The 25,763-nt window shown below is 42.5% G+C and overlaps 1 long non-coding RNA gene across 5 annotated transcripts in view; it reads right to left on the bottom strand.

Annotated features, from left to right (window-relative positions):
• LOC138736175 (uncharacterized) overlaps positions 1-25,763 on the bottom strand; it is a 70,224-nt gene that overhangs the window by 26,240 nt on the left and 18,221 nt on the right. For 3 of the 5 annotated variants that reach the window (XR_011340127.1, XR_011340125.1, XR_011340126.1), the window contains exon 3: positions 4,325-4,400. The exons of 1 other annotated variant lie outside the window; for it this stretch is intronic. This is a non-coding gene — a long non-coding RNA (uncharacterized lncRNA). Of the gene's footprint in view, positions 1-4,324; positions 4,401-10,121; positions 10,199-25,763 lie in introns of all 5 variants that reach the window. One more of the 5 variants, XR_011340129.1, reaches the window with a different exon arrangement.

Genomic DNA, 25,763 nt, shown 5'->3' on the forward strand with positions numbered 1-25,763 from the left:
AGCAGCACACTGGGACATGACTGTCACGTCTGTGCACCACGATGAACTAATGATGACACAAATGCTGCCTCCGCTGGTTTTTCCAGATGCCAGTGTTTGGTCAGCACGATGGGCTGCAGTGCCGTGTCTGGTATGTCCACGTTTTGACATGTTTCCGTAAAGCACATCATGCAGCATTCCCTGATGTCTCTCTGATGTTGAATTCTGGCTTGGAGTTCATCAGGTTTGTTTTCCAGGGTCTGTATGTTGGCCAGGAGGATGGTAGGGAGTGGAAGCCTCAGGTCCTGGCATCTCAGCTTGATCTGCAGCTCCCCCCCACCTCTGCATCCCACGTGTTTGGGTATACTTTGGGTCCACTGCTATTAGTTCCCATGGTGTTCTACAGGTGTACTGTGGAGAGCATTCTAGCGGGTTGCATCACTGTCTGGTACGGAGGTGCTAACTCTCAGGACAGAATAAACTCCAGAGGGTTGTTAACTTAGTCTGAGACATCATAGGCACCAGATTTTACTCCATCGAGGACGTCTACATAAAAAAGCAGCCTCTATCCTCAAAGACCCCCAACACCCAGGCCATGCCCTCTTCATTCTGCTACCATTGGGGAAAAGGTACAGGAGTTTAAAGATGAGCACTCAGCAGCACAAGGACAGGTACTTCCCCTCCACCATCAGATTCCTGAATGATCAATGAACCAATTATTTTTTCCTGCACTGTTATTTTTATTTTTTATAGTAATGTTGTAAAATAGTTATAATATCAATGTTTATACTACGAAGCTGCCATAAAACACCAAATTTCATGACTTGTTCACGACAATAAATCCTGATTCTCTTGTAATGATCCCTGACTTGCCCCCCTTTAAATCACTTGCAGTGTTTAAATACGCTGAGCGTCTGTGACTCCGGTGAAGTTTAAATGGCCTGATTGCTAGCTGTTTGAAACTCCCACCGTGTTGTTGTTGTACTTGTGTGAGATTTTAAAGGTCCTGTGACCCCACGCAGACAGCCAGTTCTGCCAATTCCAAGGTCTGCCAGCGATCCGAGGGCACCCATGTATTCGAGTAAGTTTGATTTTATGTTTCTCGTTTTTTGTTTGATTTTTACAAGTTCCAAATGGAAATATTTGATCATTCCCATCAGAGCTGCTCGCAAGGAGTTGCTGCGGTAAGGCACCATCTTGTCCCTTGAACCAGTGGTACTCGGGAGAAGGCATCTCAGGAGGAAGGGGAACCCACACAAGGCAGCGGGACCAGACAAATGTGCCCTTCCCAGTACTGAAGGACTGTGCAAACCAAGTGACTGAGGTCCTTACGGACGTCATCATGTCGTCGTAGCAGTCCACTATCCCCACAGGTTTCAAGGCAGACACCCATTAATTTGATACCAAAGAAGGAGACAGCCACAGGCCTCAATGACTGCCATCACAGTGGCTCCGATCTCCACCATTATGAAGTGCTTCAAGCTTCTGGTGATGAAACCTCCAGAGACGCTGGACCCATTTCAATTTGCCTACGGGCAGAACCATTCTACTTACAATGATGTAGCCTTTTCTCTCCATTTTGTCCTGACCCACAAGGGGGGCACCGCCTCATAAGCCAGGCTGCTGTTCATTGACTTCTGCCTGGCATTTAATACAGTCATATCCCAGAGGCTGGTGGAGAAGCTGCCCTTGCTGGCACTGAACACCCCTCTCCGTAACATGATTCTCGACTTCCTAACAGGAAGACTGTCTAACAGGGCAACGTTGGGCAGCATCACACTAAGCACTGGCAGACCTCAAGGCTGTGCAGTCAGCCCACACTTGTTCACACCAGCGACCCATGAATGCAGTGCCAGATGTCATCGAACAGAGTCATCGTTTGTAGATGATATAACAGTAGTTGGGGCATCATTATCAACAATGATAAGTCAAAAGAGGTGGGACATTTTGTGAAATGGTGCCAGAATAACAACCTTAGTCTCAACGTCGACAAGACAAAGGAGATGATTGTGAACTTTAGGAGGACCAAGGATGACTACCCTTCACTGCAAATTTATAGCTCATTAGTGCAGAGTATCAAGTTCCTTGGAGTCCATGTAAGAAGTGACCTATCCTGGACCCACAACCTCCTCTCATTTGTCAGGAATGCACTTACTTAGATGGCTGAGGTGGGCAAGGCTATCAGCCACCATTCTGTTAACTTTCTACATGTCCTGACCACCTGCAATGTAGCTGCTGCAGAGCATTGGATCAACCCATAAAAGCAGCAGAGATGTAATGAACTGGGATCGTTGTTTGAAGAGGGCTCACAAAATCAAGGAGGACCCCTCCGTCCTGCAAGCAGGATCTTCCAGCTACTCCATTCAGGAAAAAGATCCAGGAGTATCAGAGCCAGAACCACCATGTTGAGCGACAGCTTCTCCCCCGGGCAGTGAGACTGCTGAAGAACTGCTGGAACAACTCTTTGCAGCTCTATGTGTGTTATGTCTGTGTGTGTGTTTTGCACTGTTCTGCACTCAGCCTCCACTGTGCCCGTGCTAATGCATCACTGCCTAACCCACAAGTCACCACATTTCCTTAAGGTGCAACCCTGAGGGAGCTTTCTGCACTGCCACACCTTTCCAAAAGGGCAAAAGAGCAACTTCCAGTTTCTCCTACTCTGATCAGATTATAATCGCACTGGAGATCACATTAGTGAACTCAGGAACCCAGTCACTATTGGACCAGTGGTCTTCTTAGTCATGACCTTGTAACCCACAGTTTGAGCAGCTTCGAGGTCCAATACCCAATTGTTCCACTCAGAGAACCTGATCCAGTTGCTGGACATGATTGATGGACAAGGAGGGCTCAGTAGTGGAGAGGGTCAAGAACTTTTGGGAGTCAACATCTCTGAGAATTTGACCTGGGCCTCCATGTTGAGGTGTCTTAAAATACTTTTTATTGAGTTTATTAGATAAAATGGTCTTCTAATTAATAACATAAATCAAATCATATCTTATGCATATCACATGAAAATTGTAAAGCGGAAGTATAACCATAATTATTTACTTAACTTATCCCATACAAAACATCGAATTCTATGATTATATTGTTAACAGATAATCCATTTCTCATAATATAGCCACAATTAATATGGAGTAGAAAATAGATAAGATATAATTAAGCTTGCCTTATATTAAAAAAAAGGGATTTTATCCTTCTCATGTATTTTCATCTTATTCTGTGATACGGTCAATATTAATGATCCACCATTCAACCCATCTTTGTATAAATTATATAGATGTGAATTGAATAATGGACATGGAGTCGCCAGGGCATCCTTCCATCTTAAATCTTCAACTTGTGAATGGGCCCACATCTTATCAAATTCAAACTTTACATCGTTGATGTAATATTTAATTTTTTTTCCAAATGTAGGCAAGATATGATGTCATGTAACCATTGAATAAGAGTGGGTGAAGAGCTATCTTTCCATTTCATCAGAATTACTCGTCAAGCTATCAGTGAGGTAAAAGCTAAGATTTTCTTTTGGGTTGAAATCAAGGATACACCCTCTTTGAGAGAAAATCCAAATAAAGTAATTAAAGGGGCATGGTTCAAATTTGATCTGAAGAATCACTGATAAAGTTTGGAAAATATTTTTCCATTTATTTTCTTAATTAGGGAACTTCCAAAATATATGAATCAATGAAGCTTCAAAGATGTTACACTTATCAATATCAGAATAAAAAATAGATAATTTAACTTTGGACATGTGTACTCTGTGCACCACCTTAAATTGTAACGGAGAATGTCATGCACAGGATGCAACACTGTCTGGTATGGAAGAGCCAATGCACAGGACACGAACAATCTACAGAGAGTTGTGAACTGTCAAAACTTTCGAGAGATAATGGGGACATACCAAATCTCTTCAAACTTCTCACGAATTATTGTGCTGGGGAGCTTTCTTCATGATTCCATCAGCATGGAAGGACGTGGGCAGATCCTCAGAGATGCTTAAACCCAGGAAATTAAAACTCTTAGCCTGAGAGGTGCAATGGGATAAGCATGTACCTATGTTGATCGTCAATGAGGAATAGATTGATTTTGCTCATACTTTGATGAAAGGTTCAAGCTCAAAATGTTGGTTATATATCTTTATCTTTGCTAATGAAACAAACACCGTTTGACCCGCTGACTTCCTCCATCATTGTGTTTTTACTTCAGTCACGATCTCCACAGACTTTTGTGTTTTACTCCTCTTACAGTGGGTCCAAATCTTTACTTAGATGTGAGTTAATTCTGCCCATGACCAACCTCTTTAAACATTTCATCACATTAGATATGAGTGCTAATAGCTTACCTGCTATTCTTGAACACCAGGATGATTGATGCCCTTTTGAAACAGGTGGGAACCTCTGTTATGAGCCCAGAGGACCCTAAAACCAACAGCAATAGATATTCACCAAGACAAATGGTTACTTAAACAAGTATTATTTTTAATTATCTTTAAACAAGAAAGCAGAATCACACTTTAACTTATCACTATTGACTTAACTAACCTAACTTCTAATTCTAAGCGCACGTGCATGGAATGTGTGTGTAAATTAAGAGAAGTTTATGACTCACAGTCCAATCTCACATCTCATTCTTCCAAGTTCACTGGTTGCAGGTAATTCTTATACTGTGCACAGAATCTAACATTTATAAGGTTTACCAGGCTTTGGTGCTTGAAAGGTAAATGGTTACCGCTCAGGAAGGTTCTTGTTGGTTTTCAGAGAGAGATTTGTTGATGATGGATACCTACAATTGATTCCTTTTTAATCAGCCACTTCAGTGTCTTGAACGAACTTGCCCCCTCAGGGTTCTCCAGATGTTAACCTCTTTCTTTCAGGTCACCGCAGAGTTCATTTTTGTCTCCTTATTTCAAGTGAAACATTAGACAGACAGTCCTCTCCTCTTGCATGAACCACAAGGGTTTAGACCAGGCTGAACTAAACACTCACAATCCTCCTTCCAAATGGGGTTTTCCACAAGCTTGTCAGCTTGTCCTGTTCCAGTCCCAGCTGCTGCTGCTGACTGTAGCACTGTAGAATTCAAATCTCTCTCTCACTCTCTGAGAAAATAGCCTGTTTGACTCTCTCTGTTTGCAAAACCACATGACTCTCCTAGAACTGCAAGTTCCACTCCAGACAGTCTGCAGCTCCAACAAATTCTTTCATTTGTTACCTTTTTGTAAACAACAATCCATTAGTGAAGTCTCTTGGGCACTCTCCAAAGCTTTTGCAAATGCTCTGGGGCCAACATGTCTAGCACAGATTGGTTTTAAAATGTTTGTATGTGACCTACACTAAAAATCTTTCCCCAATTTATCCCCCCTGTAGAGCACGTTGAAAGAATCAAAGGCTCATTGATCCAAACCAAGGCTTTTATTAACTAGAAGACCGGAGCGTATCACATGTAGGTCGACCAGTCCAGAATGACCTGGTCTGGCTAGGAGCAACCCTTTAAGACCTGCCAGTAGGCGTGGCTATGCTCTCAGCCAATCACAGTCATCCTACATTACAATCTGTACATATACACATTGGTGATAGAATCTGTACTATCACACCCCCAAAACATATCTATATACAATACAAACACAACATAATCTGTCATACCTCTGATTGCAGCAATGAGAGATTGAAAATATCTGTGAACACCCCAGCTAGTTAGTTGACATAGAGTATCAGTACCTGCCCGGCCAGATACCCCATCAGGGCCTCTTGAAGGATGTTCTGACATTGACCTCAGAGATCACAGGAGCATCATCTTCTTCAGAAATGTTCACAGGTATAATTGATTTTTCCTTCTCAAAAAAACTCTGATTAGACCGCATTTGGAGTACTGTCGCCTAACTATAGGAAAGATGTGGAAGCTTTGGAAAAGGTGCAGAGGAGATTTACCAGGATGATGCCTGGCTGAGAGAATATGCATTATGAGCAGAGATTAAGGGAGCTCGGGCTTTACTCTTTGGAGAGAAGGAGGATGAGAGGAGACATGGTAGAGGTATACAAGCTATTATGAGGAACAGATAGGGTGGACAGCCAGCACCTTCTTCCCACCGCACCACTGCTCAATACAAGAGAGCATGGTTTTAAGATAATGGGTGGAAGTTCAAGGAAGATATTAGAGGAAGTTTTTTTTTAACCCAGAGGTGGCTGGTGCATGGAATGCACTACCTGGGTCAGGTGCATTGGCGAAATTCAAGAGGCGACCAGACAAGCATATAGTGGAACTTAAAATGGAGAGTCATGAGGGAGGCAGGGGCTAAAGGTTGGCACAACATTGTGGGGCGAAGGGCCTGAACTGTGTTGCCCTGTTTGGTCTTCTCTGTTCTAAAGTGAGCAGAAAAGGTGATCAGCTCATCTGGTAGTGAAGCATCACAGCCATTTATTATGTTTGCCTCACCTTGTAGGATGTGATGGCCTGTACTCCCTGCCATAGCTGGTGAGTATCTGACTCTGTCTCTAGCTTCCCTCAGACAGCCTTCCACCAGGTCATACCTGGAGTTCCTCCCATCGATCTTGCCCTCAGCAGGTTGTGACTATTTGACCCATCCATGGCTTCTGATTGAGATATTCCCGGTATGATGTTTATTCTCACATCTATTGTACAATGTACATATCCACCAAAGTCCATACTTGTTGCAGCCAAACAGGCAACAAAAGGTATATTAGTTAACAAATTGAATTAAATAAAATAAATCAATAAAGACCAAGGTAGATAATAAATATTCACAGTAATCTAAGTCCAAAAGAAGGACAGCAGACGGTCCTTTTATGATGTTGGAGCTTTCCACAATTTATATAGCAAGGAAAGTTCATGAGTCTGTTAGCTGTTGGAACAAACCCACAGGTGTTAGTTTTCAGGCTCGAAGAGGTTGTGACCAGGGTGATGGGGGTTGTTCGTGAGGGTTATATGATTAGGTCTTTCTTCAGTCTGCAGGTGGCTAAAAAGCCCCACCCCATCCAGTTTCTGCTAACTCAAACCCTCCAGTCATCTTAAGATGGCACTTTACAGTCGCAGCTCTTTGTGTGCAGCTCTGATGGGAATTATCAAATATTCCCATTCAGAACTACTAAAATTCAACCCCAGAATCAGAACTATAAAATCAAACTTGCCCTTTAACGTCCTAAGCTGACCTCAGAATTGGAAGAATCAGTAGACTCTGTTGGACCACAGGACCGTTAAACAGCCAGCGCTCAGGCCACAGGACCGTTAAACAGCGAGCGCTCAGGCCATAGGAGTGTTAAACAGCCAGCGCTCAGGCAGACTCTGTCAGACCACAGGACCATTAAACAGCCAGCGATTGGGACATTTAAAGTTTTCGGGAGTCACAAACAGCAGATGCTCAGCACATTTAAATATCGTGGGAGATTTAAAGGAACATCGCGCAGACCATTTAATCCATAGATTCTCAAGATGGGGTATAAGCAGAGCGTGGGAATATTTTGGTAGGGTGTGGGGCTTTGGGAAGTAATTAAAAAGTTGGCTTGAAAAAATAAACTCATCATGTTGGTATGAAAGATGTGACTTGGCAACACTTTCAGTAGAACACAATTGTTGTAACTTCCAAGAAAAATCACTTTGTTCTTTAACTTTCATTACGTGCTTTCACTCTTCTGATGTTTGTCTTAACTGTTGTTATCCTTGGTTAACATAATAATTATATTTTTTCTGACCGCTCTTATTATCATCCATTCCAAATTATCTCATTGGCAACAAGGATTCTAAATGATCTCCACATTCATGTCTCCATCCATAAACCTTTACTTTTTCAGTTCAGTAGTGAGTGAGACCTGTATTTGTATGTATCTTTGTCTACTAGCCTATGAATGGGGGGGATGGGGGGGTAGGTGGGGTCCACCCCAGGCACTAGTCTGGGCAGGGTGGTGTTGGGCATCAAAATCAGAAAATAATCTGGACCCTAGAAAGTAAAGAAGGAGGCTACAGCAGTTTTGATGCACTCTCTGTGAGAAAATAAGATGTCAGAAACCGCGCTAGTGTTTTTTTTCAGGTTAGTATTTTTCCTTTGATTCGATCATTACTTTTAATAAAATACTGATTAACCTGTTTCAGGGAGCTCGCTCTGTGGTATTTTCAAAATGAGCAGACCTAACAAGCAAAAGGTTCATCTATATTCAGTGGAGTCCTTGAAGTTTGGGTTTGTACATGATGAACGTGCACCGTTTTGCCTATTATGCCAAAGGACTTTGACAAATAAATCAATGAAAGCAGGCTGTCTTGAAACTCATTTGAGGGTAAAACATCCTAACAATGTCAATTCAAAATTGGAATATTTTAAATCACTGAGAGAGGTTTGAAAATAGATCAAAAATCACTTCATTATTTGCTGCATGAAATACTGCCTTGAATAATCTGCACTAAGTTTTTCTACTGATAGCAAAACATGGGTAGAATCATATGAGTGGGGAAGAACTGATTAAACCCGCAATATCATTGTTTCTCAAAACTGTTTTGCAAAAGGATGACAAAGATGTCCAAGCACTGCCATTGAGTAATCGCAGAATAGATGACATGGGTCAAGATGTTGAAGAACAGCTTATTGAGAAGCTGAAATCATGAAAGTTCTCAGTACAACGGGACAGTGAGGCCTTGTTATTGGCAAACGTTAGATATATTGATCAGGAAGAGTTTCAAGAAGAGTTGTTGTTTTGTGAATCATTAGAAAGAACCTCGACTCCAGTTGATACCTTCAGCAAGTTCAAAAATTATTTGGATGAAAATGAAATACCAAAAATAAACATTGTACCTGTGCTGCAGATGGTGAACCTGCTATGATGGGTAAAAAAAAGGATTTTAAAATTAATGAAGGATGAAAATCCAAACATGCTGGTTGTACATTGGTTGTACATTGTGTAATCCACCGAGAAAATTGAGTTGCCAAGAAAGTTTCTCCTGATCTACATGAGGTACAGCATTCTGTGATCAAGTGTATCAATGCCATCAAAGCTAATGCCAAATGTGACTGTCTGTTTAAGCAGTTTTGTGTCAATAAAAATGCAGAACATGTAAGATTATTGCTTCACACTGAAGTAAGGTGGTTGTCAAAAGGAAACTGCTTCAATAGGTTTATGGAACTGTTTCATCTCCTCAGCGAGTTTTTGAAGGCAAACCTGAAATGAAGCTCTTGCTAACAGATGGCAAAGCTTATGTTAGTTACTTGATGGACATTTTTGAGAAACTAAGTACATTGAACAAGTAAAAATATGACACTCGTTGATGCAAAAACAAAGATATTTGGATTCATGAGACTAGAATTATGCCAAAGGAATATTTCTGCAAGAAATTTCAGTCAATTCTATTGATTGAATGTATGAGGTAACTAATGCTGCTACAAACATAATTGTTGGCTATTTGAAAATGTTGGTTTCCAACTTCAACGTTAAATTTTGTGATTTAAAGGCAATGGATTTTCCCTCTTGGTTAACTCAGCCATTGCTGAAGTTCCAATGCAATACCAAGAGGAGTTATCGGAGTTGCAACATGATGAATCTGTGAAAACTCTGCTCAAAGTGAAAGGAACCATGATGTAGCTGTCTAATGAAATACCCAAACTCGATTACTTTAGCAAGGGAACTAATGATACATTTTCCAGCATCTTATTTAGTAGAATGTGGCTTCAGTGTTGTTAGTGATTTGCTACAAGCTAAGAGAAACCAACTGGAAATGACAAAATGTGGAGATTTAAGGTTGAAACTAACAAAATTAATCCCTCAAATTAAAACAATCTGCAGCCAGTGTCAATGGCAAGGTTCCCACTGAAGTGACGACAATTGTTCGATGTGTTTTTGAGATTGTTGACATATTGAAGTTGCAGTTGAATATGAAATAAGTGTTCCAGTGTATTCCTGACCTTGCAGTAAGTGATTTAATTAAAATTTCTTCTGAATATATAACTTTTTTCCACTAATGGTGGGGTGTACACTTTTTGAAAAAGTTTAAGTGGGGCCTAGGGCAAAATAAAGGTTGAGACCCACTGATTTAAAAACTGCGGGAACTAGCAGCAGTGGACCCGCAGGCCATGTAAAGAATACCCAACCACATGGACACAGATGGGGGCGGGGGGGGCTACAGGTTAAGCTTCAACTCCCTACCATCCTTCTGGCCAATGTACAGTCTCTGGAAAACAAACTTGATGAACTCCAAGCCAGACTTCACAGAGATCTTCCTCCTAAGTAATATAAGAAACAAAGAATTTGGACTTGATTTGGGTGGAGCACAAAAAAGATTTGTTATGATAGCCCTAGCTGTAGCAAAAAAATCTATTATGCCAACCTGGAAATTAGAAGACAACTTGAGAATACAACAATGGTATATAGAAATGAATAAATGTATTCCATTAGAAAAAATAACATATAATTTAAGAAATAACATTACAATATTCGAACAAATATGGGAGCCATACATGAAATACAATAGAGAAATCCTACCGTGGACTTCCACCACCTAAAATGACAGAAGGAGAAGACAACGAAAAGAACTGACTCAGTAAAATTTCTTGTTTATTTTTATTAAGTGACAACATTGTTTAACGGGTTTAATGTATCTTATAGATTGAACTTCAAATAAATGGGGAAGGGGGTGAGGGAGGGAGGGAAGGGAGGGGGGAAAAAGGGGGAGAAAATGACCCTGTATATATTTAAGAAGAAAAATGTCTGTATGTATCTTGGTCAATATGGTTTGTAGTGTGAAAAATTAAAAAAAAAATTAAAAAAAGAGACATCAGAGAATGCTGCATGACATGGCAAAACGCAGACATTCTGGACTCGGCATTGCTGCCCATCACGCTGACTGAACACCGGCGTCTGGAAAAACCAGGGGAGGTGGTGTTTGTGTCATCATCAATTCTTTGTGGTGCACAGACATGACGGTCATGTCCCAGTCCTGCTCCCCCACCCTGGAACATCTAGCGATCAAATGTCGCCCATTGTACCTGCTGAAGGAGTTCACCACCATAATCCTGATCACAGTTTACATTCTGCCCCAGGCTAACGTCAGGCTGGCACTGGATGGACTGAGAACTGTGATTAACAGCCATGAGACAGCGCATCCTGAAGCCTTCCCGATCATCGCGGGTGATTTCAATCAGGCCAACCTGAAGAAGACTCTGACAAACAACCATCAACACTTCGCATGCGAGACCAGGGGAAACAATGCACTCGACCACTGCTCCACCACCATGAAGAACACATACCGAGCCACACCATGACCACACTTCAACAAGTCTGATCACCTGGCTGTATTTCTACTCCCGGTGTACCAGTCGAGACTGAGGACTACAGCACCAGTGATAAAGATGGGGAAGGTGTGATCGAGGGAGACAGAGGAGCGTCTGCAGGACTGCTTTGAATCAGTGAACTGGATCATATTCAAGAACTCATCCATAGACTTGAATGGATATGTACAGGTGTCACCGACTTCATCAAGACCTGTGTGTGCCCACGTGCAAATACCAGGTGTTCCCCAACCAGAAGCCCTGGATAAATCAGAGAATTCACAAACAAGGGTGTTTGAGGTAGGGAACCAGATCTCTACAAGAAGTCCAAGTATGATCTGTGGAAGGCCATCTCTGAGGCAAAGTGCCTATTCCAGAAGAGGCTAGAGACAGAGACAGATACACACCAGCTATGGCAGGGAGTCCAGGCCATCATGGCCTACAAATCGAGGGGAAACACTATAGATGACTGCGATGTTTCATTAACTGATGAGGTGAAGACCTTCTTTGCCTCCTTTGAGAAGAGGAACCTAACAGTGCCGACTAGAATCCCTGCAAAGGTTGAGGACCCTGTGATATCTGTCACTGAGGGTGACGACAGAACATCATTCAAGAGGGTGATTCATTAGGCCCTGATGGTGAACCTGGCAGGGTAGTGAATATCTACGCCAACCAACTAGCCAGAGTGTTCACAGACATTTTCAACCTCACATTGCTGAAGTCAGAGGTTCCCACCTGCTTTAAGAGGGCATCAATCATCCGGTACCCAAGAAGAGTAGAGTGAGCTACAGCAATGACTATCGCCCAGTAGAACTAACTTGGACTGGAATGAAATGCTTCGAGAGGCTGGTCATGGCCAGAATTAACACGTACCTAACCAAAGATCTAGACCCACTGCAAATCACCTATCGCTACAATCGCTCCACAGCAGATGCAATATCGCTGCCTCTCCACTCAACTCTGGATCACCTCAGTGCTGGTTAAGAAGCTACAAACTCTGGGCCTCTATAACCCCGTCTGTAACTGGATCCTTGACTTTTTCATTGGAAGACCACAGTCAGTATGAATTGGAAATAATATCTCCTCCTCACTGATTATCAACACAGGCTTAGGATGTGTGCTTAGCCCATTGCTCTACTCGTTAACATCCATGACTGTGTGGCCAGGCATAATTCCAATGCTATCCACAAGTCTGCCAATGGTACCACAGTTGTCTGCAGAATATCAAATGGCAGAATATCAAATGACAATGATGTATAGGTGTGAGATAGGTCAACTCGTTGAATGGTGTAACGACAACAAACTTGCACTCAATGTCAGCAAAACCAAGGAGATGATTGTGGACTTCAGGAGGAAGTCAGGGGAAAATGACCCAGTCCTCATCGAAGGCTCAATAGTGGAGAGGGTCAAGAACTTCAAATTCATGAGTGTAAACATCTCAGAAGATCAGTCCTGGATCCTCCACATTGATACAATCACAAAGAAGGCCCACCAGCGGCTATACTTTGTGAGGTGTCTGAGGAGATTTGGTACATCACCAAATATTCTCGTAAACTTCTATAACTGTACTGTGGAGAGCATTTTGCCTGGTTACATCACTGCCTGGTAAGGAGGCACCAGCTCTCAGGATAAGAATAAAATCCAGAGGGTTGTTAACTTGCCATGTGACATCACAGGCACCAGACTTCACTCCACCGAGGGCATCAACATGAGGCAGTGTCTTATAAAAACAACCTCTATCCTCAAAGATCCCCACCACCCGGGCCAGGCCCTCTTCACTCTGCTACCATCGGGGAAAAGGTCCAGGAGCCTAAAGACGAGCACTCAGCGGCACAAGGACAGCTTCTTCCCCGCTGCCATCAGATTCCTGAATGATCGATGAACCAAAGACACGGCCTGACTTTTCCTGCGGTACTATCTTTACTTTTTTCCAGTAATGTTGTAAGATGGTTATAATATGAATGTTTGCACCATGCTGCTGCCACAAACCCCAAATTTCCTGACTTGTTCATGACCATAAATCCTGATTCTGTTTCAATCTCAGTAACTTCCCAGTGAATCTTTTCTGCACCTTTTCTCATCCTTTCTGGAGTGAGGTGATGCACACAATATTTGGACCTCAATTCTCTGGGATTATTTTTCAAAGAAGATTTCAGGCACGTTCTTGGAGAGCGATGATTAAAAGAAAGCAGTGAAATGGCGCAAACTTCTACTGTAAACACATTTGAATAAAATCATGAGGTTTAATGAGGCTTGTGATGAAGTGAGATATTATCTGTGCTGAACTTATGTTATATCCATAATATTAGATCTTACTGTTTTTCAGTCTTGAAGCATCTTGAGAAGAGATAGCTGCAACTCAAATACAGTAGAAGTGCAAAAGAATGTCTGGAATTAATTCAGTTTAATTTTAATTTCTCACAAGATTCCCTGTGATATTGAATAGAATGCAGGTTATCTTGCTCCCCTTCCATTCTGGAGTGGACATTTCTCCATATATTTTGGAATAAAATATTGTCAATGCAATGGTAAATATTACACTGCATCTTGCACCATTTGTCCAAATGCTCTATTAATGGAATGGATATTAGCACTTAATGTATCAGGAGTGATTGTTCCGATGCATTAGCTTCCACAGTCTTTTCTTGTGCTGGTCATGTCTGAATGCAACGGTGACGAGCATCATTGCTCCATCTGAATCGTGGTTTATCAGAAGCACTAGTTGGAACTGTCTCCGCTCCATCCTCAACATTCATTGGAATGACTTCATCACCAACATCGAAATACTCGAGCTGGCAGAGTCCGCAAGCATCGAATCCATGCTGCTGAAGACCCAACTGCGCTGGGTGGGTCACGTCTCCAGAATGGAGGACCACCGCCTTCCCAAGATCGTGTTCTATGGCGAGCTCTCCACTGGCCACCGAGACAGAGGTGCACCAAAGAAGAGGTACAAGGACTGCTTAAAGAAATCTCTTGGTGACTGCCACATTGACCACCGCCAGTGGGCTGATATCGCCTCCAACCGTGCATCTTGGTGCCTCACAGTTCGGCGGGCAGCAACCTCCTTTGAAGAAGACCGCAGAGCCCACCTCACTGACAAAAGACAAAGGAGGAAAAACCCAACACCAACCAACCAATTTTCCCTTGCAACCGCTGCAACCGTGCCTGCCTGTCCCACATCGGACTTGTCAGTCACCAGACGTGGACATACCCCTCCATAAATCCACGTCCGCGAAGCCAAGCCAAAGAAAGGAAAGAAAAGTTGGAACTATTTCACTGATGGCATTGCTCCAAAATACATAAATAATGGCTGAAAGTAAAAGAGGAAAAAAGATCACCTCTTCAGTTTACCAGAATGCAGATTTGACTCGAAGATGTTGGGTCCCTTGCCACTGGAAATGAAGGTCCTACATTCATTCACCTCTCCTGCGCTTCGGCCCACAGATTGGCTGAGACAAGCACTGCCTTGTGATCAGTGCAGTTCCCTCACAGAGGAGGCAGCTGCAAGCTATGTGACTCGTGAACAAACCGGAGACTGTTGGGCTCTGAAGAAGGGCTCTCTCAAATGGTGTCCTGGCAGTTCACATGCAGGATGTGCAGTTTGGCACCACATACGATCGAATCGTGGATGGAATGAAAACTCTTCCTGTTTGTGATGCTGGTTTGACTCCTAGTCAAGATTTGAAGAGCTCATGTATGTCAGCATTAATCCTGTGCAGTTTGCATCAAGGGTTTCTGTGTAAACTTCCTTTCTGCATTTTTCTTGATGACATTTTATAGGAGCAGAATTAAGAGTGTCCTGTCTGGCTGCGTCTGTGCGTGGTACGGTAGCTGCAAAGCATCAGACTAGAATTCAATAGAGAAAATGATCATCACGGACGAGAAAAACAATTAATTCTCCCTTTCCTCTATCGATGACATTCACTGGAGGTATTGTTTAAGTAGAGCTCAAAGAATTGGAGTGGACCCTTTCAACCCACCACACAGCATCTGTGGCCATGTGTCATCAAGAAGGATGTACAGGAGCATGAAAATCAGGAGAAAAAAGTCTAGAGAAGGCTGTGAGATTGAGGAACTGTATCCTGTAACTGAGAAAACCATTCCAAACTATTTATATATATATTTATTTTAAAATATTATGTGATTATTATGCGTATTGGGTGTGTATGTGTGTGCACAGTGTTCCGGAGAAATGCTCTTTTGTCTGGTTGTAGATGTACAGATGATAATAAGCGAACAAGAGGTAGGCCATTTGTTCCCTGGATAGTGACCAGATTCTTTCTCAGGGCTGGAAAAGAACTCGAGGCTCAGAAATACAGTTCTTAGGGGCAGCACGTTTAGTGCAACGCTGTTACAGTGCCAGCGATCGGGATCACTGTTCAAATCCCGCACTATCTGCAATGAGTTTGCACCTTCTACCCGTGTCTGCGCATGTTTCCTCTGGGGGCTCCAGTTTCCTCCCGCCATTCAAAGCATAGAGATTAATGGGGTGTAATTGGGCGTCATGGGCTTGCGGGTTGAAAGAGCCTGTTGCCGTACTATAGGTCTAAATTTGTTTTTAAGTGTAGAGTCCGTTGTGCAGTCACGTCAGGATAAATATGATGCAGCTTGTCTTTCCCATGGAATGATGTGAGAATGGACAGCTTCACTGCTGACTATCCCTGTGCCTGCCAAAATACTCCCTTCCTCATTTCCCGCCACACCACTCATATCTGTGTCCAGTCTGCAAGGGAGACCTCATCCCAATTCAGTTCGTGTTCCACTGAACTGGGACATGACAAGATACAGTGAAGGAACTGCCCTTACTTGCAATTTGCAATTTCCAGTGTAATTTCACCTTGTTAAATTAATTATGAATGAGAAATATGTTAAATTATGCTTTAAATTATTCAATATATAAATATAATGAAGCAATGATCACAGAATGAAACATTCGCCAATCAATTTAAAAATAGAACATGAAAGTTTGGATTAATTGATAAATGTGTGTCATGATTTTACGCAACTTTAAGGATTAATGTGGTTTCTGAAGTGAGACCGTAACTGTGGATGGCACGGTTAGTGTAGCGGTTAGCTCAACGCTGTTACAGTGCCAGCAACTGGGACCAGACCAAGGCTCGAATTCTGCGCTGTCTGCATGGGTTTTCCACAGGGCCTCTGGTTTCCTCCCACCATTCAAAACATTCCGGGGGTGTAGGCCAATGGGGTGTAATTGGGAGGCACAGTCTCATGAACTGAAAGGGCCTGTTACTGTGCTGAATGTCTAATTTTAAAATTTAATCCACTGTGCTGGTTTGATGCAATATTAATTTGGTGAAGGAGCTCCTATAAGGTTAGCCTGTGGGTGCTGCAGGGAAATATGTGTGGGAAGCAAGAGAGGAAGAACAAAAAGGGAACGGTTGCAACTATGAACCAGCACGCTCTTAGGTCTCCGTCAACCTCATCAATTTCCTTGGGATGGATGAGTTCATTAAATCATGTTTTCACTCTGGAAGCCAATGTTCCCGTGTGTGTGTGTGTGTGTGTGTGTGTGTGTGTGTGTGTGTGTGTGTGTGTGTGTGTGTGTGTGTGTGTGTGTGTGTGTGTCTGTGTGTGTGTGTGTCTGTGTGTGTGTGTGTGTGTGTGTGCGTGTGTGTGTGTGTGTGTGTGTGTGTGCGTGTGTGTGTGTGTGTGTGCGTGTGTGTGTGTGTGGGTTACTATTTGATTGGTTCAGTTTATGTTTTGCCTTGTAGTGACGGGATTTTGACTTGACCACTCATGCCAGGAAATGGACTGGATCCATGTCCTGAGGCCAGTGTTCCTGACTGCCACGTCGACTTCCTGCATTCATCTTGGATTTCCTTCCCTCCTCGTCTCTTCCTCTTCTCCACGACTGTCAGTTCACGTGGGAAATTCCGGGTGGTTTCACTCCAAGTGTCAGTGGGATGGGTAAGAATGAGCTTGGTGCAAAACTCCAGGAAAATTGCTGCTAATCTAATCACCTCTTGAGTGCTAAAGCTGGAGCAATCAGTTTCAGTGCCCGTGGGTGTATCATGTTTGTAAGAACCATCAATTAGTTCAGATATTTCACTGTGAATCCAACCATTTGATCAAGCTTCCCGTTATTCGCAGCAATTAGGTGTTGTTTCACCCCCTTGGCCATATAATATCCTCTGTGTTTGGGGAATTTATGCACATCTCAAAACAACATCCCAACAGCAAAAAATAAATCTTTTAACTTAAGTCAGTGCAGTGTCTAATGGTCGTAATGAAATCTAATGACTGCTTTAATTCAAACATTAATCTGCTCTACATTAATATTTAAATGTATCCAATAATATGTGTCCAATAGTTGAAACTTGGGTTAGAAGCTAATTGATCACAATTCAAAATGAGTTTGGCATTTGATATTTCATTTAAAATAATTGATCCTAAAATCTTTGATGCAGTCACTCACAGGCACTATATAATTTGTGATCTCGGAAGTTCACCCAGACAAGAGAAGAAGAGAGAAAAACTTAATATCAATTTTAGTCGTCAGAGTTCAGGAAGGTTGTACTTCTATCCAAGCCATCCCTGTTTGGTGGCACATCTGACAGATTAATGCCCCTTCCCCTTTGTCTCAACCCTTGGGTTTCCAAGCAGCCGTGACAATTTCTCAGGGGATTGCAGATGTCTGTCTCACCACAGAGCGTCATTATCCTGAATGAATAAAAAGGAGGGGGAAGAAAGGACTTGGATAGTGAAAATATCCTTCAAAGTATCATCTCTAAATCTGCACTAAACAAGCTCCAATAAACTGCAACGTGGTTATGACTAGATCATATTCTTTGTGATGTTGGACGAAGACTGGGGGTAACTCTCATTTTCTCCTTCAGATTGAGCCATGGTCTACTTTTTAATTACTCCAGGAGTGTCCTGTCTGACTGCATCATTGTGTGGTATGGGCGCTGCAAAGCATCAGACCGGATGTCTATACAGAATATCATTAAACGAGTGGACAATATCTCTTGGCTCAAGGAATTAGAGAAGATCTTTTCCGTCCAGCATAAGGTATCTTCAATCTACTGCCATCAAGAAGAAGGTACAGGAGCATCTCATTCAGGACCGTCCGGCCTGGGAATAGCTTCTTCCCACAGGCTGTGAGACTGATGAACAGTATCCATATGACCATATACAAGTACATGATCCTTTACCCAGACATCTAAAATCTGGAAAGCTCCAAAATCTGGTAAGTGGGGAGAGAGGCGGCTGGGCGGCCAGCGCTTGGAGGAGGCGGTTGAGGGACCGGTGGTTGGGGGAGGTGGCCAAGGGACCGGCGATTGGGGGATGGGGGTGGATACATCAGCACAATTCGGGTGGGCTTTCTAAATCTGGAAAAATCCAAAATTCGGAACACAATGTCCCCCAAGGGTTCTGGATAAAGGATTGTGTACCTATATAAGCATATAACCATTTACAGCATGGAAACAGGCCATGTCGAGCATTCGCATCCGCACCAGTTCACATAAACAAATCCACTAGCTCCCCCCTCCCGTTCTGCACCCATAACCCTCTAACCCCCTCACCTTCATGTACACATCCAGCCTTCTCTTAAATGACAGAAGGGAATCTGCCACAACTATCTCTTCTGGAAGATCATTCCATTCTGCCACCACTAGCTGAGTAAAAAAGGAGCCTCCAACATTTCTCCTAAAGTTTTGCCTCCTTACCCTTAATGTATGCCCTCTTGTTCCAACCTCCACTGCCCTCAGGGTAAAGAGTCTATTTACGTCTAGTCTATCTATTCCCTTCATAATTTTAAATACCTCTATCAAATCCCCTCTCACCCGTCTATGTTCCAATGAATAAAGTCCCATTTTCCTTAATCTTTCTCAGTAGTCTAGATGTTGTAAGCCAGGCAACATCCTTGTAAATCTTCTCTGCCTTATCTCTATCCTTTCTAAAATTTGGAGACCAGAACTAAGCAAAATATTCCAAACCTGGCCTCACTGCAGCATCACTTCCCAGCTCCTTTACTCTATACTATGATTTATGAAGGCCAGTATACTATATGCCTTCTTAACCAGCCTGTCTACATGGGAATCCACCTTCAATGAACTCTGTACCATAACCCCAAGGACCTCTGCATACCTCAATGCCCTCCCTTTAACTGCATATGTCTTATTTTGGTTATTGTTTTCCCCGAAATGCAGCACTTTGTCTACATTAAATTCCATCTGCCATCTTTCAGCCCACTCTTCCAAACAAACTAAATCCTTCTGTAATCCAAGAAAACCTTCCTCACTATCTACTACTCCCCCTATTTTCGTATCATCCGCATATTTGCTTTCCCAGTTAACCACACCCTCCTCTAAATCATTAATATAAATGATAAACAACAAGGGACCCAGCACCGATCCCTGAAGCACCACGCTTGTCACAGCTTCCATCCTGACAGAGAGTTGTCCACCCTGACTCTCTGCTGTCTCTCCTCCAGCCACCTCCTGTAACTATGATGATCCCAAATGTTTACATATATGTATTTTGATTATTTGTGTGATCTTTATGTACTGTGTAGTGTGTGTTTCTATGTGTGCCCCATGGTTACGTAGGGTTGTATATGGACAGTTAGATGATGATGGACTTGAACGTTAGCCAGGGTTTGTCTGAGTGCTAGCACTCCTAACAACACACCACTTCCTCAGTACTGCGTCTTGACTTGTACTCGTGTGCTTGGAGCTGGGCTTCAATGCACAATCTTTTGGTCCAGCTGAGAGACGGTATATCTGTGTGGCATCAAGAGACTAGTCTGTTGGCACTGAATGCAGACAATCTCTTCCCCTGTGAGAAGTGAATCCATTGACTCATCAAACCAGGTCCCCACTCTGAATTAAAAACCTATTAGGACAGTCCTGTGAAGACTTGAAGTAACCTTGTCTCACTTGATTCCCTGGCTGTGTGTTGGTGAATGTGTTGATACTGTCGTACCAAGACAGCAATATATTGCTGCTACTCTGGGTTTGAACATAAAGGTTAAGAATTCATGAGATTCAGATTTGTGTAAGGTATTTGGTGAACCAAGTAATACTGAACCTTCAGCCTAGTACTGGAATTCAGAAAACCATATTGATCCACTATCAATACCTCCAAAGACTAGAGGTTACTTGACTGATCGGCTTTTATTACTATAAACAGAAGGCACATCTCATGTTGCTGATCCATGATCCAAGCTTGTTCTGGGGGAGGGGTTATGGTATTGCCACCTTTATTAGGAGTATCAAGGAGGAGAAGTCACGGATACAATCAGCAAGGGGTGGGCCAGCCGTACACATACTATCACATACACATACACATACACATACTATCACCCTAGAACCGTATTGTTGAGATGAAAAAAAAACACAGATGATGGAGAAACTCAACCGGTCAAACAGTGCCTTTATCTAGTAAAGGATAAGATACATCACTAACATTCCGGGCTTGAGCCCTTCATCAAGGTGTGGGGGAACATGAGAGGTCTGAACAAAAGGGGGATGGGGTAGGGGGGTGGTGAGGGTGGGAGATGATAGGTGGAGGGGGCGTGGGGGGAATTGGGGGAGGAGTCTAGCCTAGGTGGAGAGAGAATGGAAGTAGGAGCTGGAATAATGGTGAGGGGGGGAGGGGGGAAAAGTAAACTGATTAGTGGAATGTAGTGAACTCAATGTTCATGCCCTGGGGTTGGAGGGGGCCCAAATGAAAAATGGGGTGTTGTTCCTCCAATCTGCGGGTTGTCAGGGTGGGGTGGTGTGAAAGGCCATGGACAGACATGTGAGCTTGAGAGTGTGACTCAGTATTGAAATGGTTGGCTACCGGAAGGTTGCTTTTGTTGTGGATGGAGAGGAAGTTCTGGGCGAAGCGATCTCCTAATCTGCGACCGGTCTCTCCAATGTAGAGAAGGCCACAGAGGGTGCACCGGGTGCAGTAAATGAGTTCTTTGGAGGTACAGGTGAAGAGATGGTTGTGTGGAATGAGCTTCCGGGAGAAATGGTGGCGGCAGGGTCCACTTTGTCATTTAAGGAAAAATTGGAAAGGTATATGAATGGGAGAGGAATGGGGGGTATGGGCAATGTGCAGGTAGGTGGGACTAGGGGAGAGTACTTGGTTTGTTGAGAACTAGAAGGGCTGAGATGGTGTGTTGCTGTGCAAAATTTTTATATGTTTATATGGTTTGAACACATGCTCTTTCATCCAAAGCATTTCCAGGTTGATACCGCTTTGATTTATTCCATAATGTGCCCATGTCAAGCATTCCCACTTCGGCCAGGGAGACAGGCTGAGGATATCTGTGCATACAAGATGAGAGCATATAAAGAGATTTTAATTTCAGTCTCCCATTTAAGGAGCTGAGTGGATCTTGATGAGACAGGTTGGACTGCAGAAAATAAGCAGCAAGTAATGCCATAATGGTTGAAAATACAGCACTCAGCGAGCAAGAGAATCACCTGTCTCATTGGGAACCAGTTAGATCTGTCTGTTTACTGTCTCACCTTGCAGAATGCAAGATAAAAGGGTGCTATAACGTTTAAAAGAACTGTGTAATTGAGACAGATCTGGGATATTTCTTTTCAAATATTAAGATGGTTTTCGCAAATAAGCATGCATATACAAAACATTACGGAATGCATAATATTAATGACAAATTAGATAACTCACCAATCTGTAAAACATATATAATACCACCATAATACAAAATTACATCAAAGTACAATTTTTAAAATCATGTACAGTGTGAATCTAAACCCCATCCCCCAACCCAAGGTGTATGACTAAAGGGAAAATGTACTTTGTTCAAGATTCAAGATCCAATTTATTATCGGAGTAATAAATAGTGTCGTATTACATGAAATTTCTTCTTCCTGATGCAAGGGAGACAGATTTGCCACTGGCAGGAATTGCCTCAGCACCTCTTACTGTCAGAGAGAGAGAAGCAAAAGGGAGATCCCCCACCCCACCCCCAGAGTCACTGATTGTCTGTAGATTCACCTCCAGTGTTTCTGCAGTCCCCACAGAGGCCAGTTCAAATTATTCACGACCCGAGCTCCAGTAATGAATCTCTGACACAGTCAGGGACCCTCCAGCGTCCTCGGCATCTCCTCACGTCCCGGTTCTGATACCCGGCACCCCTCCGGCCAGTTTCGAGCCAGACTCCAGGAGTCTGGAGCCCAGTACGAGTCTCCTAATAGCAGTGTCCAGCAGCCCACAGCTTCCCTAGATTCCTTGCCTCGAGTCGCCAGCAGCCTCATCGCATGCACTGGTCCCTCAGCCGCAGAGCTCCCTCACTGGTCTGCCGCTGTGATTACCATCCCCGCGGGATGTCTCCTCCACTTCTCCTTCTCAGATGGGGGGGGGGTGATCCTCCCATCCTCTGGTGCCCTGCTCCAGTCCTCCGCTTCCTCAGAGTCTGCAGCACCCCATGGCTTCTGCCGATTAATAGGCACAACCATCTTGGTCACAGGCCCACGAATGGGGGATTTCAACAATGACTCTCGTTGTCTCCCTCGACGGGCTGTTCAAAGCCCTTGCAGGGCCGACAGCTGCTGACTGGGAAGCTGGACGCTGAGGGAAGCACTGCATCTCCGCTCCCTCACTTCCCGTGGGTCTGCACCCGCAGCAGCACTGCCTCTACATCGGCTCCAGCAATGCCACCATCTCAGAGAGTCATTAGATAAAAGAGCAAATTTTTAAATTTGAAATAGTATTATGCCTAGAGGTTATGAAGATAAGTCAGGAATGGTCCACACAGCTTTTGAAAACTTGTACTTGAATTATTAATTGTATTACTGATCTTTTCTAAATTTAAACAGGACATAATGCCCCTGATCCATTGAGCATGAGTGGCCGAAGCAGCATCCTTCCATCTCAACAATATCACACATCTAGCTAGGAGAGATGCAAAAGACAGAGTACAACATTTAATTGGAGTTAACGTAATACTACATTTGGAATGCAACATACATGAGATTCTTTAACTTTGTCAACTGTAAGGAAGTCAGAGAGTCACAAGTTTGTCCAGCACCTCTCACAGAAATGAGGCCCCAATGAGGAACGAACTCGCAACCTCTGGTTTACACGGCCAGTGCTCTAACCACTGATCTATCAGAGCCTCAAGAAAAAAAAAATAGCATCCTCTCCAGTTGTACCAAAAAGAGCAACCAAAAGATTAGGGTCCAAATTAATGTTAAGAAATAAAGATAAAGTATGAAATACCTCCATTCAATATTGTTCAAGGTGAGGACATGTGAATTGAAGAAGCCTCTTCTCCCTTACATTTATCACAACAGGAATTCACATCACAAGATAATTTGACTTTAGATAACTTAAATTGTAACAAACAAGGATGGGCACATAAGAATGCCGTCTTAACCAGCATAAAAATTAAATCCAAAATGAGAGGTTTAAATCCTGTTCCCAGCCATTTTTAATTCTAATTAGAGGGTATGTCTCAAACCCACCATCATATCATAAAATAATGGATATTAAACCTTTGTGAGAATGTTGCAGCCTAAATAACGCAGCATCAATGGTCATGTCAGGTACCCGAGGAAATTCCAGTGTCTGAGATTTAAGAAAATGTCTGATTTGCAGATATCTGAAAAAATTGAGTATTTGGTAAATTGAACTCTCCAGAAAGCTGTTCAAATGTCACAAAACTGCTATCAATAAAAAAGATCTTTGAAATGTTCAATACCTAATCTAAGCCATTCATGAAAGACATGAATCATGCAAATGTTGAAAAAGATGATTGGATAAAATAAGGCTTGAAAGAGAAAAACCATGAAGTCCAAAATGTTTTCTAAACTGCACCCATACTCTCACAGTTGGCCTGATAACAGGATTATCAAATGATTTATTTAAAGAGGAGGGAAGTGAGGACTTGTGAAGTGAGGACTTGTGAAGTGAGGACTTGTGAAGTGAGGATTTGTGAAGTGAGGACTTGTGAAGTGAGGACTTGTGAAGTGAGGACTTGTGAAGTGAGGACTTGTGAAGTGAGGACTTGTGAAGTGAAGACTTGTGAAGTGAGGATTTGTGAAGTGAGGACTTGTGAAGTGAGGACTTGTGAAGTGAGGACTTGTGAAGTGAGGACTTGTGAAGTGAGGACTTGTGAAGTGAGGACTTGTGAAATGCTGATATAGAAATGTTTCTGGTGTTCAGCTCCATTGCTACCCATGCTGGACAGATTATGAGTCTGTAACCAAAACATAGGTTTGCGTATGTTGACTGCCCAGTAATAAAATCCAAAATTAGGTAGAGCCAAGCCTCTGTTCCTTTGATGTTTTTTGAAGATGAACTTTGTTTAGACGAGGGTGCTTACCCTTCCATATATAAGACAATATAATCGAATCAAGTGAATCAAAACATGGTTTGGAAATGAAAATTGGTATAGACTGAAACGGGTATAAAAATTTCGGTAAGGTATTCATTTTAATAGAATTAATACGACTGACCAGCGATGTAGAAAGAGGCGACCATTGTGTTAAAGAATGTTTCACAAGCTTTAATAATGTAAGAAAATTTTCTTTAAAATGTAACTTATAATTCTTTGTAACTGTGATATTGAGGTATTTAAAATGGTTTTCCACAATCTTAAAAGGGAACTTGGTGTACAGTGATGTAGGTATATTCAAACTATATCCTGAAAACTTCCTAAATTGGGAAAGTATTGTCAGGGTGGATGGTAGAGGAGTGCCATGATTTGATAAGTAAAGCAGAAGGTCATTCACATAAAGGGAAACTTTATGTTCAATTCCATTTCTACAAATCCCTGAAAATCCCCGCATTCTCAAAATGCAATTGCTAACGGTTCGACGACCAAATCTAATAGTAATGGAGTTAGAGGACATCCTTGATGGGTTCCCCGTTGGTGATTGAAAGCTTCTGAGTGTTGAAAATTAGTGATTATTGAAGCCATAGGGCATGAATACAATAATTTAATCCATGAAATAAAACATGATCTAAAATTGATTTTTTTCTAAAATCGTAAATAAATATTTCCATTCAACTCGATCTAACACTTTCTCTGCATCAAGGGAGAGAAGACATTTGGGAACCACACTTGAAGGTAAGTACAAAATATTCAAGTGACGTATATTAAAATAATAGTAACCTTTTTTTTTAATAACACCAGTCTTATCTTCAGAGATGATAGATGTGAAGATATTCTCCAATCTACAGGCCAAAACTTATAGCCAATTTTTTTAAAATCAACATTTAATAAAGAAATTGGCCGGTAAGAGGAGCACTTGGTTAGATCTTCACCTTTTGTTGCTTCATTAAATGTTGCTGGAAGATTACACTTTGTAAACAAGTCCGAAGACATCAAACTTAATTGAGGTAAAAGTAGTTGAGAAAAAGATTTGAAAAAGTCTAAAGGAAACCTATTCAGGACCCGGAGTTCTTCCAGACTCTAGCGAAGAAATAGCAGCAACTATTTCCTCATGCAATATAACCTCATTTGGTCTTATTTGTTCATCTAAAGAAAATGTGGGAATATTTAAATAATCCAGAAAATTTACCATCAAAT

The sequence above is a fragment of the Narcine bancroftii genome, chromosome 6 (assembly GCF_036971445.1).
Source record: "Narcine bancroftii isolate sNarBan1 chromosome 6, sNarBan1.hap1, whole genome shotgun sequence".
Lineage (NCBI taxonomy): Eukaryota > Metazoa > Chordata > Chondrichthyes > Torpediniformes > Narcinidae > Narcine > Narcine bancroftii.